This window comes from Haliaeetus leucocephalus, unplaced genomic scaffold (assembly GCF_000737465.1).
Source record: "Haliaeetus leucocephalus isolate CR32 unplaced genomic scaffold, Haliaeetus_leucocephalus-4.0 Scaffold251, whole genome shotgun sequence".
Lineage (NCBI taxonomy): Eukaryota > Metazoa > Chordata > Aves > Accipitriformes > Accipitridae > Haliaeetus > Haliaeetus leucocephalus.
In genome coordinates this window covers 6,864,627-6,881,176 of record NW_010972687.1, presented here as the reverse complement: position 1 = coordinate 6,881,176, position 16,550 = coordinate 6,864,627, and the positions used below count along the sequence as shown (strand labels likewise).

Sequence of the window (16,550 nt, the reverse complement as noted above, 5' to 3'; positions counted from 1 at the left end):
TACTAAGTCTGATTTTCAGAGGCATTGTGTTTTAGCAATTCCAGTGAAGTCAGCAAGACTGGATAGGTGTTTTGTAGTTGTGAAATCCAGTCTTATGTTTTGCAGCCATTTGAAGGGGTATCTCCAGTTATAATTTCACCTAGCTCTAAAAACAGTGTGAAAAATACATTTCCTTCCCAAAATAACACAAATGTTTTAAATTATTCAAATGAGCCAACTATTTAGAATCTAACTTACCTTTAACTTGCTTTGCTATGTTTATTTAGTGTTTGCCTTTCAGCTGGGACCTAGCCATTTTATTAGCCAATTTTGGTTTTGAGTTCAGTAATAACATGATCAGAAATAGTGCATATAACAGAGGAAAATCTGGACGCCCAATCTTTTTTTTTTTCTTTTAACATCTGTTTTCATTGTATTTGGGAGGGGAGAAGAAATAATTCTGTTGCTCTTATATTGTGTTAAGTTTTTCCTGAAGCTTTAATTTGCGAAAAGATTTCCCTTTCCTTTGAAATTGCAATGCAATGGAAACTCTGCCAGATCAAGCTCACAGCATCCTTCTCCTAACTATCCTGTCTGCCAGCTCTTTTTATGTCCTAGGATATGCTATACACATCAGAAAGATGTAAGGAAAAGAGAGGCAGTGAGCAAGAGTAACCAGCCAAACATCACACCCCAAAGGGCAGCTTGAGGTAAACCAGAACAAATGAAAAAAAACCAACCAAACAAACAAACCTGAGTTCCTTTCTGCCACTTCTCCTAGGATGCCTATTTTTTTCCTCATGTAATCATCCATTAGCTTCACACAGCAAAAAGAGACAGCTGAAAAAACCACAATCAAAAGAAAAACATGACAGAGAGTTTTGACAACCATAGAAAAACAGTTTAAAACAAGTTGAGTTTATACAGAGAATTCTTTAGGCTCTGTTCATAGAGAGAGTTATGCTCCATTAAAATGGCATTTCATAGAGTACTCTCCAATAAATATGTGGCAAGCATTGCAGTTTCCCATTGAGCGAAGGCTTCTGATCCTGAATGCAGGAACAGTGCAACTATTACTCTGAGAGGACAGCTACTGGAGCACAGTGAAAATAACACAGCATCAGAGAGGGACTAGGCAAACCAGGATGCTTCTCTAAAATGGAGCATGGTGTGTAGGCAAAAAGTGTCATGTCTAGATGCGTATCTGCTGCCTCAAATTTAACCAACTTCATAAGCACCATCCATTTGCATCCTGTGACATAGCTTCCATTTAAAATTACATTTCCAGCACCAGGAGCAGAAAGGACACTGCCTCATTTCTAAATCTTCTGGGCCAAATTATAGCTGCCATAGTAGACATCCATGGGCTTCAGGGTGCTCAGTGTGAACAGTTTTCTTCCTAGTGTTCCCAAGTGGGAGGCAACTGCAAGCTGGGTGCTGGGGTTACAAGGTACAATATAGTGACCATGGAGGCTGGGAAGGACAGAAGTCCTTGCACTGGGGCTACCAGAACGTATCGTGTGTCAATAGCATGATGAGCCAAAGTTGCAGATCTCTTGTCTTAACCCAAGATGACCCTACTGAGCTCCACAGATATTTACTGTGAGGCCTCCAGATAGAGACTTTGAAAATGTTAGTACCATAGCTGCATCCAGCACTGCTGCCTTGTAATGTGAGGTTTGTCTCATCAGTGCTAGCATGGACCAGTTCTTGTGATTTCCACCTGCACCACAGGCTGGCTGGAGGCCAGCCTGCTACATCCAAGACTGCAGTCCTGGACTGAGCACCTGGAGCTGTGCTTATCTCTTATTCTAGCAAATACAACCCAAAGATGACCTGTTGGGTGGGGAGGTACTTTCTCTTAGCTTCGCTCCTTGTGTGGATCCTCCTGTTGAATGTATTGGACTCTGCATCAAACACGTGACCCACCTCTAAGAATTTATTAACTTTGGGCAGGCTCTCAAAAGACATCATATAAGGACATTGCATAAGGGGGGGGAGAGAGAGAAGGAGAGAGAGAGAAAGAATATGTGTGTATATATTTATAAGGTATGTGTATCTGTAAGTGTACATATATTCATATGCATACACATATACCAGAATCCTAGATCTGACAATAGGTACTAGAAGATGAGAACAGGGCAACAGCAGAGTAGGTATTTCCCTGCCAAAACTCACCTTCCACCTTCCTGCCATTTGGAAAGTTCCTAAACTGGAGGCTGTATGTGTGTTTTTATATTTTATAGACCCTGATGATTTTTTTCCCTCAAGAAGCTGTCTGATCCCTCTTTGAATCCACTCATACTTTTGGCCTTTATGATACAGCCATCAGCCTGTGACAATGAATTCCACTGTTTAACTGTGTGTCATATGAAAAAATTGTTGCTTTTTTTTTTTCATTTTATTTCTGCCTGATAATTTAATCAGAAGCCCTTTTCCCCAGCTCAGTCACAAACACGCTGTGTAATTTTGGACATCGCTTATAATCTATGCCTCAGTTCCCCATCTGCAGGGCATGAATAAAAGTATTCCCTCAGGCAGAATCCCACCAAAATCAAATGACAGTAAATAGCACGTTAGCCAGATGTATGCTGTCATTATTTTAGCATCCCAGCTTATCTGATAAAAAGATTTGCTAAAAAGGACTGTAAATTCTGTGGGAGTATGGTCAGGTAAGGATGAATGAAAGCAGAGGAAGGACTTCAGAAGCTGATATAAGAAATGCAGCAGGCAGTTGTGGTTTGACAAAAAAAGGAGGTGGCCACCTTTGACTCCAAAGAATAACACATTCTTTTCCCATCGCATGGGCCGGTAGACAAGGGCAGCACAGACAAACCTTGCTTTTCATTGCCATGGGAGGGTCATACAGACCTGCGTGAGCTCTGCCCTTGAGGTTTCAGCGAGAGGCCGACACCAGATTTCAGTCAGAGCATCTGAAAGTGACATTTTAAAGAGAACCAAAGCAAGGAGAGGCTGGTTTGGGGCTTTGCGCGAGTTTTGCGTTTGTCTTGGTCTCTCTGGTTTCCTTGAATCCTGAAGGTGAGACGGAGGTGGATCTGCAGCTGCATGCTGAAAGGGGAAGAGAGGACCTTTCTTCCCCATCCCCCGCTTCCCACCCATCCCTCTCCCATACATGCCAAAAAAAGACTTTATCACAGACTCCCTAGGCAACAAAACTTACGACAGATGGGAGAAGTCCTTCAGGAAACTCTGGCTGCCGCTGTCGGGGTGCCGAAGGGCCGAACACTCCCTGGGGCTGGGGGCCCCCATGGGCGTCCATCGGGGCAGGCCCTAGCAGTCAGGGCCCGTCCCACCGCCCCAACCAGGAGTGGGGCAGCCGGGGGACACCAGGGCAACCTCAGCCCCGGGCACAGGGCACCTCCCCGGGGATGGGCGGAGGCCAAACCCAGCCGTGGGCCTGTGGGTGGGCCCGGCTCGGTGAGCCCATGGTGGGGCAGGGCAGGGCTGTGAGGAGCTGGAGGCTTTGCCCCGCTGCGGCATGGCTGGGGCAGGGACTCTCTCCTGCCACTTAACACTTCATCAGCTGCAGGCTCTGGACACAGCTTTCAATGGCAGGTGCCCTCCGAGTACTGGCATTTTCTGTGTTTCTGGGTGGTTTTGGTAGCAATCCGTGTACATAGGAGATCGATTGCAAATATATCCTGGCAAGAGCATTAGGTGCTGAGGCCACAATGCTTCAATCCCCAAATGTGCTTTTATGAAGAACAGCAATTACGATGAAAGACAACTATTTATGTAGCAATTTTGACCTTCATAAATGAGCTGAATCCTTCTCATTCAGCACATATGTCCTCAAAGGCACGTAGAGTGGACGTATGAAGAAGGCAAGCCTGCCTTGCTTACTGTAGTTTCAGCAGGCGTGGACAAGGGTTAGGAACTTCAGGAATGATACACGCTCCAGTGATGCCAATGGCAAAATTTCCACTGACTTTGAAAAGCTTGGAATTTCACTCTGAAAAGGATGCTTGCTCACTTAAACTTTTAATAATGACTCCCTCAATAAAAAATTCCGCCCTTACTCGGTGCAGAAATTGCAGTTACTCTGAACCATCCACATGATCAATAGCAGGAAGACTTAACCCACTGCAGGCTCACAAATGGGCCTGAGCAGCATCTGAGGCCCATCTGTCTGAACCCCATCTAAAGGCAGAATATTTTCAGCGAGTGAAGTCACAGTACATTTGAACTTTGCTGATGCTCTTTGTTTACAAAACATATACATGTGTCATGAAAAAAACAGCCTTTTCTTTCAAACCAATTTTCAAAAGAGCTGCAGCTAAGGGTGACACAGATAGAGTACACTAACTCCCATATTACTGATTGTAAGGACATCTGTTTTTCTCTTATTAAAAGATGTATATACAAGTTTCCACAGTCTTTAAAGGCATTTGACTGTAAGTGTATTGAAAGCACTGATATACATGTCAGTAATGTAGCTGTAGACAAGGACCAGATCCACCACCAGAGCAGTTTTTGACAGTTTCCAGACTTTGCTATTGAAATGCAAGTAGATGCTAAATGTGGGAAAGGGTAAAGCTATGCTGCTTGGCTCAGAGCCCAGGATGGAAAGATTTGGGTCCACTTTTCCAGCTGAAAAATGTAATGTACTTCCTCCCAGAACTTCAAGGGGTTACTTACTCAGCTGGGGAGAACAGGAGTAGCTCCAGTGAAGTCAATGGAATTGTAGGCATAAATTGTAGCTCCGGATCTGACATGTATTATCTCCTAGTAAGCAGTTAGCTTAAAACTCATTAAAGATGGATCAGACACAACAATCACTAGGAAGCAGAAGAAACTTGTTTAATTTTGTCTTTCTTACATTAATCTGCATCAAATAGTGAGTATTCACCGTTAAGATTAGCTCCCCCTGAGAACTGTATAGAGATAACCTCTCTGTTAGTGCACAGAAATTGTATGGGAAATCTGGGCAAAGAAATAGTTGGTGTGGAAACTCTTGAATCAATTATCGGAGATTCCTTTGCTGCTACTTGCCTTGGATTTTCTCAGTTTACAAAGTCAGCCTCTCAGTCAAAATTTTTCAAAAGTATTACACTGAATTCAATATATTGTGCTATTAGGAAATTACCAGAATTTTACTACTAGAGCATAAAAAAATAAAAAGACTTGTAATATGCACATTTACATTTGCATAGCTCAGTCCAGGCATTTTATTTTCACTAATACCCTCAGTCAGGCAGAAGATGGGGGTGGTTCGATGGGGGCACTTTGATTAGCAGATCTGTGTTATTTCTCTCATTTCCATCTTACATGTTCTTTGGACAAAAGTCGGGCCCAAATAGGCAGCCCCAGGGCACTATGTGAATGGATCTGGTAGATCAGGTTCTTCCACTAATCCAGGTCAGCATCTGTCCCAGACACAGGCTTTATCCTGCAAGTCTCTGTGAGGACATGCAGCAGGAAGTGCCAAGTTGTTATCCTCTACAACTCTCAGTGAAATCTACACAAGGATGCGATAAAGTTAATTACTAGGCGTTGTCTTTCACTTGGAGGTAAATCTGTGGCTTCTTGGGGCTTGCTTCTTTACTCAAGGGGAAAAAAAATAGAAGCATTATCAGACACTAAGTGTATCTATCAAAACAAGGACTGGCATTCATGCAAGTAAGGACCTGAGCTACATAGAATTGTAGAATCGCAGAATCATTTAGGTTGCAAAAGACCCTTAATATCATCTAGTCCAGCCATTAACCTAACACTGCCAAGTATGTGCCCTTTTTAGCTTTCCATGACTGCACAAGAATAACTTGATGAGAAAGTAGAGTAACCTCTGGGACACAGGACCACAGTATTCTGAACTTTCTGGTCACCTTATGCCTTTCACTTAATATAGCACTTTACAGGATCATAAGATAATTCAGGTTGGAATTTCAACTCCATGCTCAAAGCCGGCATTGGAAGGCTTTTCTTAGGTCTTCCCAAATCCTCCCCTCCCCTCTCCTTCCCTCTTTTCCCTTCTCCCTCTCTCTCCTTGCACTGACTTGCTTTGTTGCAAGTCATCCTGTCACACCCTCCATGGCTCTCACTGTTTTGTCTATCATCTTTGGTGTAGGCATGGGGCACAGCCAGTAGCAGCTCCGGATCAAGTGTGCAAAGTCTGTGAAGTTCCCATGGATCTGGATATTCTCCAGAGTGAGACTGAACAAGGACAACTGCTTAAGCAGGAGGATTTTCCTCAGTCCTGGCAAAGCAGCCAGTGCCAACCAAGCAACATTTCTGTAGCATTAGTAGCCTTGCCAGGTTGTGTCCATTTCTTAGTGCAGTATGTTTAAATGAAGGGGAAGGAAAGAACAGGCCTGGTGGACTCATCCTTCCCTCTCTCTCCTGCTGCCTAAGCAAGTCAGGTAAGTGCAAAAAGCTCTCACAGATGTTGCTTTGCAGGTGTCATGAATAGAAAGTCCAATATCACCTCATCCTGGCCAAAGACAAGCACCCAGTTCATTGTGGAAAACATCCAAAGAGACTAGAGAGAAGCATCAACAAGAGAAAGTGAGATTTGCAGCTTATTGCTCACACATAGAGCTGGAAAGGGGAAAGGAGAAAGAAGAAAAGGGAAAGGAGAAAGAGGAAAGAGGAAGGGAGAAAGGAGAAAAGGGATGCACTGATTGGAAGAGCTGCTCTTATCACTAAGTGTATGCTGGAGTCACTGTCAGTAACAACGTACTGTTCTCAGCAAGTTTTGGACCCTGAACTATTTCCTCTTGGCCATTTCAGACTTTCCTAGTTGCAACCACTGATGAGCAATTCTAAAATTTCTTGCATGTTTCACCCAGAGAAGTGTTAGAAAACACATTTGCAACGTTGAAGATTTGCCAATATTTCTATTTAATAGTATTTGAGGGTTCTTGAAAATGGTTGGCGCTACCTTATCTGGAAAAATCCCAGAAACAGTTTGTCTTTTGATCCTTTAGATTTGGAATTATCTCTGGATAACCATGGGAAGCATCTCCTTGAGGGTTCCAGCTGAGAATGGGCTAAGTGCATGACTTGGCCAACTTAACAGCTAATCTCCTTTGATTCCTTTTACAGTCAATGTAAAGAAGGAGGTAACCTTGCAAAGAGAGAAGAGTAAACAAGTAGTTGAGCCAAGCAAGTTAATGCTGAAGCTGTACATTCATGAAACTAAAGTCAGGTCAGCAGCAATTGGTAATCATTACCCTGCTATTGCTGTTTAGTGGTCCACGTGAAATGTGGATAAGTAATGAGAAGTTATACTATAAAAATATCTTCCTGGTTGCCATTTTAATTTTCATTGACTTACCAGAGAGGCCAAAGACTGTCTAGACCTAAAACATCAGTAGAATTTTATTGACCATCCTAGGTCTTTCTGTACTCATTGTGTTACTTACAAAACAGAGAGAAGGTGAGTGTCTGAGAAGCAAAACTAAGCGGAGAGATCTTGTTTCATTGGTGGAATAGGAAAGGAAAATAGGATGTGATATATAACATTAATTTGACAGATAAATATTTGGTTATTGTTACTTAGGCAATAGGGCAACGAAGTGCTGGGGTATATTAATTGTTAGAATAATGTGAGATGTAATTTAAACTGAATACTGAGGATGACTGAGGATGATTCCTTTCTCCAAAGAATATCATCAGATGTTCAATCCTAATAATACTGGTAGTAATGAAATTATATAAATGGATTCCTGCTTACTACAGCAGTGAGGTATCCCAGGTGTGTTATTGTACACCAGATAATGTGTAGCTGTAGATTATATTGTAAATTAGTTTATCAGAGTTAAAAAAACCATCTGAGGAGCAATTCTTGAAATCTTTCCCTGAGATGATACCTTAAAAATCCAGTCATCTCATCTTGTTCTGCCAGGCCAAGAAGGCTGTGAATATTAAAGGAATAACAAATTTTTAGGAAGGGCTGTTGGGTTGTCTTTGGAAGAGTGGGATTTTTTATTTTAGTAATCAAAATGCTAGTGGAAGAGTTATTCTGGCTGATGTCTACCTAAAGGCAGTGGCATAACCCTGGAGGAGGTGTACTGAAGGGAAGGAGGGACCAGTAACTCTCGCACCCCAGTTAGCTCTCTGCTGCCTGCAAGATGCAGGCACTCTTTGGCTGTCACTTGTGGAGGACCTTGCACAGACGTCTGCACCTGTCCTGCCCTAGGAAGGGCTTTTTTTATGTACCTCATCAGCATTAGAGAAAGAATTTATGCTGGTGTCCAAGCTGGACTTCCACTCTTAACATGGAAAGTTATTCACTTTTCACTGATGCGAATTAAGTTGGTGTAAGAAGTATCACATTCAGTAACACAAACTTATTCACTGCTGTGCAATCTGTTGAACAGCCCAGACAAATGGGCTGCAGATCCACAATTACCTGCCATAGTTTGACTTGCAACTTACATGGTTCCTAACAGAAGACTATCTGTATTTTATTAGTTTTTTCTTATATTTCTTTTCTTTTTCAGCCCAAAGAGATAGCACTTTGCATTCCACATAATATGTTATAGGACTGGGGAGGTGAAGAGGGAGGTTTCCTATTTTTCTTATCAATACCATTTCTTAATATTATGAAAGAGAGATTTTTTTGGTGTGTGGAAAATAAGAATGCACTAGCCCATAAGCCTGACATAGTTGGTATGTGAAGAACATGTATAATAACCCTGATTTCCAAACATGACAAGTTCTGTAAAACCATTACTTCATCATTAGGTCATTCACTTCATCAAGTAGCATTTTTATTATTAATTACTATAAGGCAATGTCTGCCATACATTCATTCCTGTATAATTGAATTTCCTATATTTAGAATAGGGAATAAAAATAATTTTCTGCCTTTACATCCGCCATCTGCACATTCATTTCTTATTCAGCATGATAGATAAACAAGTATACCATTATTTAATGTTTGGTTGCTAGACCATAGTAATTTCTTTGACAAATTAACATAAAGTGTAATATTTTTATAAATACAACACAAATCCAAACATTTATGAGTATGAGAATAATAGCTATTAGTAAAGGCCTTCAAGTCAAACTTATGTCAATCTTTGTACAAGGAAATTACTAACATAAACTGTTTATTATGTTACCTCAGGGGTCATAAATAAAAATGCCTGTCAAATTCTAACCTGCAGCATCATTTTAACTACCACACTTGCATTGTTCATGTTGATATGCTGAACAGCCATGGATCAGAGCAATAGACTCTGGCATCTAATTATTAATTATAAGTAATGTGAGACCAGTCAAAGAGCTCTGTGTTTGTTCTGGGCAGACATAACACCTCATGAACTCCACACAGACAACCTCGTAATGAGTCACAAACACTGGGCAATAGGTTAAAATAATATCTCAGTTCTGACCTAACAAAAAAGAGGTGCAATATCGGTTAGTATCATCTGTCTTTAGTGCATATCTGCCCCTAGGTGATTTGCAATTCACCTCTGACTGTTTTTCTTCTTTTTTTTTGCTGTAAAAAATCATATGCTGTTAGACACTTCCAGCCCTAAAGTGATATGAAAAAGAAAGCTTTAGGCAGAATATATACACTCTTCTCACCAACAGGAAGATGTTAAGAGCAACATTTCCTCTCTTCACAGGGCAGATATTATTGGTAGGATCAGCAACAGAAAACCAGAGCGTTGTAGAAGCTTAGTCCTAGCCACAGGAGGTACTAAATGCTTAAAAATGCAGCACTGCAGACTATCTACAAGACAGGATGGTGACACAGGAAAAGAAAATATGACAAGAATGGCAGAGAAACAGAGGGACAACTTCATTCAGCTGTTACAGCAGGGGCTGAGAAACCAGAGATGGAGAACTGTCCCCATCTCTGTGGCCCCAGGCATGTAATTTAATCCCTCCTTCTACTGCTCTGTTGGATAGTTCACCCAGAAGGGGCCCAGCAAGTTGCATGGGTCTGCAAAGCAGCTATCACAAATGGCCTTTATTTCACTTGATGATCTTAAAATACTGTGCATCTAAAATCTAAACTGTGCATCCACATGAAGAACCAGCCCAGAACCAGCCATATGCCCAGAACGAATTTGAGATGTGTTTTATCATTTAGAAAATTAACATCATTCTCACATCTCTACTCAGAATAACAGTACATAGGATTTTCTGATATTTGTTCTCTTCTGTTTCCAATTTTTCATCCTAGATTTCTCTATGTACTTCCTAGACCTTTACAAGCCTAAAAAAAATGAAAAGTCCTTACTGAAAAGCCAAAAAAAGGAGTGCTGTTAGTTTTTTGAAACTATTTATTAAAAATATCTCCTGTACTTTATAAGTCTCTTGTTTGCCTTCCAAATTCAAATTTTATTAGAATAAGGAGAAAGCTGAAATGGATTTATCTGTGATTATGATAATCTATGATTATTTTCTCCTGCGTAGCACACTAGGCAAATACTAGGCGATAAAGATTTACATGTGTAGTTTCAATGTAGTGCAAGATTGCTATTCCTTTAAGAAATCCGAATCCAAAAATCATGAGATTGGCTTAAAGAGTATGAGGTTTAAAGAAAGCAATACCTTTTGGTGATCTTTCACATTTTGTTTTTTCTAGGAAGTGCTCAGGTAACATTTTTAATCTTTTCTCTGAAACTGTAAAGACTAGAAAGCTACACTCAAAGGAGTGAAATATGAGCTTCTCGCCTCTTAAAACATCTCTGGGATTTGGATTTTAAGAAACACAGCAGTAGAGCACAAGACTTAGGACAAAACCATGAGAGTTTGCCAGGCTGCCTGTGCTCAGCCAGACTGTTTTTTGTAGAAGTCATCTGGCAGAGTAAGCACTGCTGAAAGAGCTACATAAAATAGTATGAGAACGCTGAAGGCATAAAGATGGAAACATGGGAATGTGGGGGGTGGGGTGTTTCTGAGTTAAGCACTTGCTAGGAGAGACTAATGGGAAGTAATGAGAAGGAAAGTGGGAGAGTGGAGCAAAAGCTGTGGAATGAGTGAACCGATTCTTGTTAAGTTTATGGCCAATTAATGTTTGCCATACTTGGGAATCAAAAGTTTAGCAAGGGTTTCTCTATATTAAAGGCAGTTCTTTGAACAATAGAGCCCTTTTTCTGCAATTCACAGCTGTCAGAGATCATTTCACTCCCTATATAATTCAAAAAAGTGATGCCTTTAATTGGCAGCATAAACACTGTTGGGCTAGTGTGTACTGAGCTTGATTTAGACACTCAGTGTATGGTACAGTTTGCATCTGTCAGGGTTTGTAAGGAAAAGCTGCATAAATAATTCTAGACTCACATTTGAAAACTGGGAGGAAAAAACAGGATTGCAAAAAGTGACATACACTAGCTTTAAAATTACATAGGCCAGGAAAGCAAGAGTTAAAGGTGAAACTCTATCCTGAAGACCCTTTCACAATGGTCACTCCCCAGGTGAAGTGCCACTATACAAAGCAGGGCTAGCATAAGATGGAATGGCAACTTAACCCTGCATTTCCTGCCCTTTTTTACATTTATTTTACCCTTAATATTTTAACACAGTATAAGTTTAATTTACTAATTGGGTTGATGGTTTGCTTGTTTGTCTGATTATACTGCTTCTTATAAAACGTATAGCAGATAAGAAGCACAGGCCTCTGTGTTACTCCTCCCATGCTATTTTGTGTTTGTATTTTTTCAGTGTCACAGTAAAACCAGAGGTGTACCTGGACTATTCACTCTGAGAGGACTTTGCAGCACAGGCACAAAAAACAGTTAGTGAAAGATCATGGAGTGGTTGAACACACTGCACCTGCAAATAGCGTCTACCCCAGGAGAGGATCATTTGATGTCCAGGAACAATCTGGAGTTCTCCAAACTCCAGAACACCAAGATTGCCCAAGACTAGGGTTTACACAGACTGAGTTTTGTTCATAAAACAAGCTATATTTCAAACAGAAGGAAATGTTCAAAATTAGTAATGGCATTTAAGGAACAAATGCTTGTTGTTTATTCTTCCTTTTCTGTTGCTGTGGGATCATGTTACAAGCACCCGTCCTTCCTCTGGCACAGATCAATATGGCAAAGTAAAAATACACTGAACAAAGACAGTTTGCCTCACAGGAAAAACTCATTCATTAATCCAACAAGACTGTAGCTGCTTTTGTGAGCTGTAAGTATAGTCTATCAAAACCAAAATACTCAGCAATGTTTCAACAACTTTCAGGATCATTAAATCTCTCAAGTTTGCTCTTGAAATTGAGTCTCTCAGCTGGTGGCATCCCCTCAACCTCCTTTGCCTCACTTCTGCGAGGCATGATACACTGAAGGGTACATGAGGCAGTCATTTTTGCCAGAACATCCTCATTTTGGGGGGGACAATGGTGAGAGATTATAACAAAAATCTGATAAAACTTGGATAAAATGGAAAAGTGAGAAATCTGAATCTCCTAAAAATTAATTTTGTCCATGGAAATTGATCAGTGTTGACTTTGTTACCCCAAACTGACATTTAGAGCTGAAACACTGCATTTCTTTTTGGAACAGTGACTCAAGCTGCTATACTAGCCTCTTTACTGAAGAAAATTTAGTTCCTGCCCCAGGAAGTTGCAGTTCAATGATAGACAGAGGTCATCAGTGAGCAGTAACGGATGGTCTGTACAAATCAATGAAGTTTTCAATAAGCATCAAAGGGTTTTAAGAGACATCAAAAAACAAATGAGTGCAGACTTTGTCTAAGCAAGGACTGGGTTTGGGAAGGTCGCATGATGCATGAGAGCCACGCAGAAGAAAGCATGGAGATGCTTGTTAAACAGGTGGGTCTGTGCCACATGAGGATACTTGGATGAAAGCAAGGGAGACAAAATAGATTTATTGCAGAGTACTGAGCAGTGTGTTATGGGAACGCATACTATGACAAGAGGTTGGAAGACAGAAGGACTCAAAACTTGCATTGCTAGACAAATATAATCTTGTTAGTCACTTTGGAAAATGGAGGGGAAAGTCAGCCTAATGATATGGTTATTTAAGGCATTGGAAAAAGTAAGAGGAAAATCACAGGACAAACTCTCTGTGCAGAGGACAGAATGGCTCAACACTTAATATTTCTTGTGCCTCATAATTCTTGTTTCTCTTGTGCCTTGTGCTCACTTAACCAGGATCCTGCAAAACAGGCACACTGTCCACCACAGCACTGCTATACCCAGTCTGCCTCAATATATAGGCTCTCTTGGCCTAGAAACCCAAATTCCTACTTCATGGAAAAGCCCAAATTATTTCAGGCCCAGCGTTCCTCTTAAAGCAGTACCAAATAAAGCCAAACATCAATTTGTTCCATGAAATAAAATGTTTGGGTAAAGACTGTAGCTCAGAAATCTCATCCAGGAAAGACTGTCTGAACATGAAAAACTTGTAATCGTATTAATATTTTTTTTTAAAAAGTAATTTCAGTATTTAATTTGAATTGTCAGTTTAAATAACAACATTTGTTAGGATCTGGCATTGCAATTTGAAGAACATTCCCAGCTGAAACAGTGATCTAAATCTAACCTGAAATGGGGATGTGAGTTAGAAAACGCTGTCCCCTTTTTAGTTACACTGATTTCACACTCATCTGTACAGACTCCCATATGTCTGTGATTTATATTGGCATGAAAGACCAGTCAGTAAGTGTTGAAGCAAGCCTGGAAGTATCAGTTGTGTGCACCTTTCATGCCCTTTTAAACCAGAACCTGTATGGCAAGGGCAGGAGTAGTGAGGTATGAGTTGTTTACAGGCACATTCTTGACATTAGGCCATCAGGCTTTTCTACAGGGAGGAGTCAGGAATGTGTCCTGTGAGTAACAAACCCCTTATGATTATGGAGCTTCTCTTCCCCCCGCCCTGCTCAAAAAAAAAAAAAAAAGAATTCTTAAAAGTAAAACATGCTGAAATTTCTGCAGGTTCATATGCAGCTCTAGCCACTTACTACTACTTGGGGAGACTTGTACCCTTTAAATCAATTGCTATTTTTAAAGAGTTGGTCACCTAGATGAAGTGCATTAAACACTGGAACCTTTGTCCACCCAGAAGTGCAGTGTACAGTTACCTGAACTAGGAGCTTATTAACAGGAGTAAGAGATGCACGTCAGCTCAGTCTCCCCAAAGTGCTAAACACCTTGTGACAGATGTTCAATAACATTTGCACAATTCAAAAGAGGTGTTCAGCATCTCACAGAAGCAAGCAACAGGAGTCTAGTCTTGATCCCCAGAAAGTAAAATGGAAAGTTGCCCTTGCTTTGAGTAGGACCTGAAGTTGGTTTAAAAATACGGAAGTACTGGTACTAACTTTTCCAAAGAAAGTCAGTTAATTTAGCCCTAAAAATATGAAGTGAAGCCAAGCTAACTGCACCTGTACAGGCCTTACATGAGGGAATTCAGACCAATGCTGCTCTTAGAGTTGATCAGCCTCACTGCACCTCTATCCTGGTATGAAATATGGGGAAGCTTTATTGTGCCTTACAGACCCTGCTCTCAATTAAGCTGAAGTCAGTTCATAGCAGTCCCATTGTTATCAATGATCTTCATCCAGATTTGCAAGGGTGAGGCTGGGAGCAGAGTGGGACCTATGCCTGAGGAAGTTTTACAATCTTACTGTTTTGTACTTTCTAGTGTCAAGAGTGACAGAGGCAGATTCCTGGAATGATTGCACAGGTGGTGTTAAATAGCCATTAAGAGACTACAGGCATGGCTTAAAAGTGATTACTTGTTCAAAGGAGTGGTTTCAAAATAAATAACTGTCAAGGAAGTATTACACCTTGTATGGAAAAAAGGAATGTGATGGAAAAAATGCAGCCTTAGTATGAATCTCATTATAGTATGCATAAGGAGAATTAGCAATACTGTCACAGCACAGTTTTGCAGCTGCAAGGGTTCTTAATTTTACCACCCTAGTTCTCTTTCCCTGATTATTTATCAACAATAAGCATAAAATATTTAGTTACATTTTTTAAACTTTCTGTCAAACAGACCAGTGAACTCTCTGGTACCTGTGCTAAAGGACTGCAGAAAAAGTTGGTTGACACTGAAACCCAAGCAAAGGCTAAATCTCACCATGAGATCATGATGAAAAAAAGCCTTATGAAAATGCCTGACTCCCTAACACCCCACAGTCTCTCATTTGGCAGTGCTTATTCCCACACGCACTGTATCAAACAGGTGGAATCATGCTGAAGAGCAGTTTTGTTTTGATGGGGCTAAAGAAACCTATCTAATGACAATGAAGGCTTCATAAACGAAGGATTAGGAACAAGTGGAAAGGAAATGAAGTCTTGTGCTGCCACTCATCATTTTTGCCAGTGGAAAACAAGAGAGTTGGCTTACTTAGCTAAGCTTCTTGTTGCATGTAATTTTCTTAAATCTGATTAGGATCATTTAGGCTTTTCTAATTACAGCAATCTGAGAAAGCCATGCCCACTACCTGTTTACCTAGGAGCTTTCTTCTCTCCATTTTTCCCCGCTCACAGTAAAAAATGAAGCTGTTGTACGGCTAAAAAAGCCAGAGACAAATTTTACATGCATAAGAAATGTCAGTATAAGGCTGTATTACAGAATTGCTTAGGCACCATGCTGCCAGTTTTCAGACCAGCTCCCTGTGCCGTACCCTCAGAGAAGGCAGGCCAGTCATTAATCCCTAGTCACAATCTCAGTGAATGGGGCTCCTAATGACAGTGATGCCACCAGAGCTAACCCAGGGCCTTTTGAATCCTAGGATGCCTTAGGTTTTGCTCAAACTTTGCAGAGTTGGGCTTTATGTGTTTTTGTCACTGCACAAGATGATTCTTGTGGCATTAATTTGTTTTTATAATGCATTCCCGAATCAGCAGTTTCCAAACACAGCTTCATTTCACGTGTACTCTCTGGCTTCAGGAAGATCACTCTTCTCTGTTGTCAGGAGTTGGGCATGATGAAAACATGAAGCTCCCCAAATCCTTTCCTTCTTTAGGCATACAAGTGTTAAAGATACATTTGCAGCTTGGCACGTGAAGTAGGTACATAATTCTGGTAGATATTTACTGAGAAACAACGAAATCCCATGTAAGGAGAAAGGAGATAGTGTACATCATTGCTTATAAATCTGGTTTTAATCAAAAGATGGCTTACCCTTTCAGAAAAAAGGATCGATCCTGTGTTGTCCTTTTGTTCTGGCACCTGGGCTGGGGAGGAGATGAAATTGAATAAGAAATTTAATGTTTAAGCATATGAAATATTATATTTTACAAAACTGTAATCTGTTATGGCTTAGAAATAGAATGTGGTTTGAGGTGATGATTCAGGACTGTTCTCTCTCAATCAGCACTGAACTGATATCCCAGCATGGTCCCAGCATGGTATTATTTCCAGGAAGTAGCATGGTACAGCAGAAAACATTTTTCAAGCAAAAATTTACATCTAGGCTATTCATTGCAGTTAAAATGCTACTAAAATACAACCACAAAGTGCTCCCAGTAAAGCTCATGCTTGAAAAAACCCATAAATAATTATATCTGTTAAATATTAAAAGGTCCTTTTTTTTTTTTTTTAAACAAACAGAAGGAAAATAGAAAAAACCTGGAATCTTAATAGCTATTCTGTACACAATACAAGGTC

At 40.6% G+C, this 16,550-nt stretch overlaps 1 long non-coding RNA gene across 5 annotated transcripts in view; it reads right to left on the bottom strand.

The window, feature by feature from the left end:
* LOC104832462 overlaps positions 1-16,550 on the bottom strand; it is a 102,486-nt gene that overhangs the window by 20,814 nt on the left and 65,122 nt on the right. For 2 of the 5 annotated variants that reach the window (XR_774421.1, XR_774420.1), the window contains 2 exons: positions 16,065-16,117; positions 11,831-15,976 (listed from right to left, as the gene is read on the bottom strand). This is a non-coding gene — a long non-coding RNA (uncharacterized LOC104832462). Of the gene's footprint in view, positions 1-732; positions 820-2,850; positions 3,049-11,830; positions 16,118-16,550 lie in introns of those variants that run through there. The other 3 variants (XR_774423.1, XR_774422.1, XR_774419.1) reach the window with 3 other exon arrangements.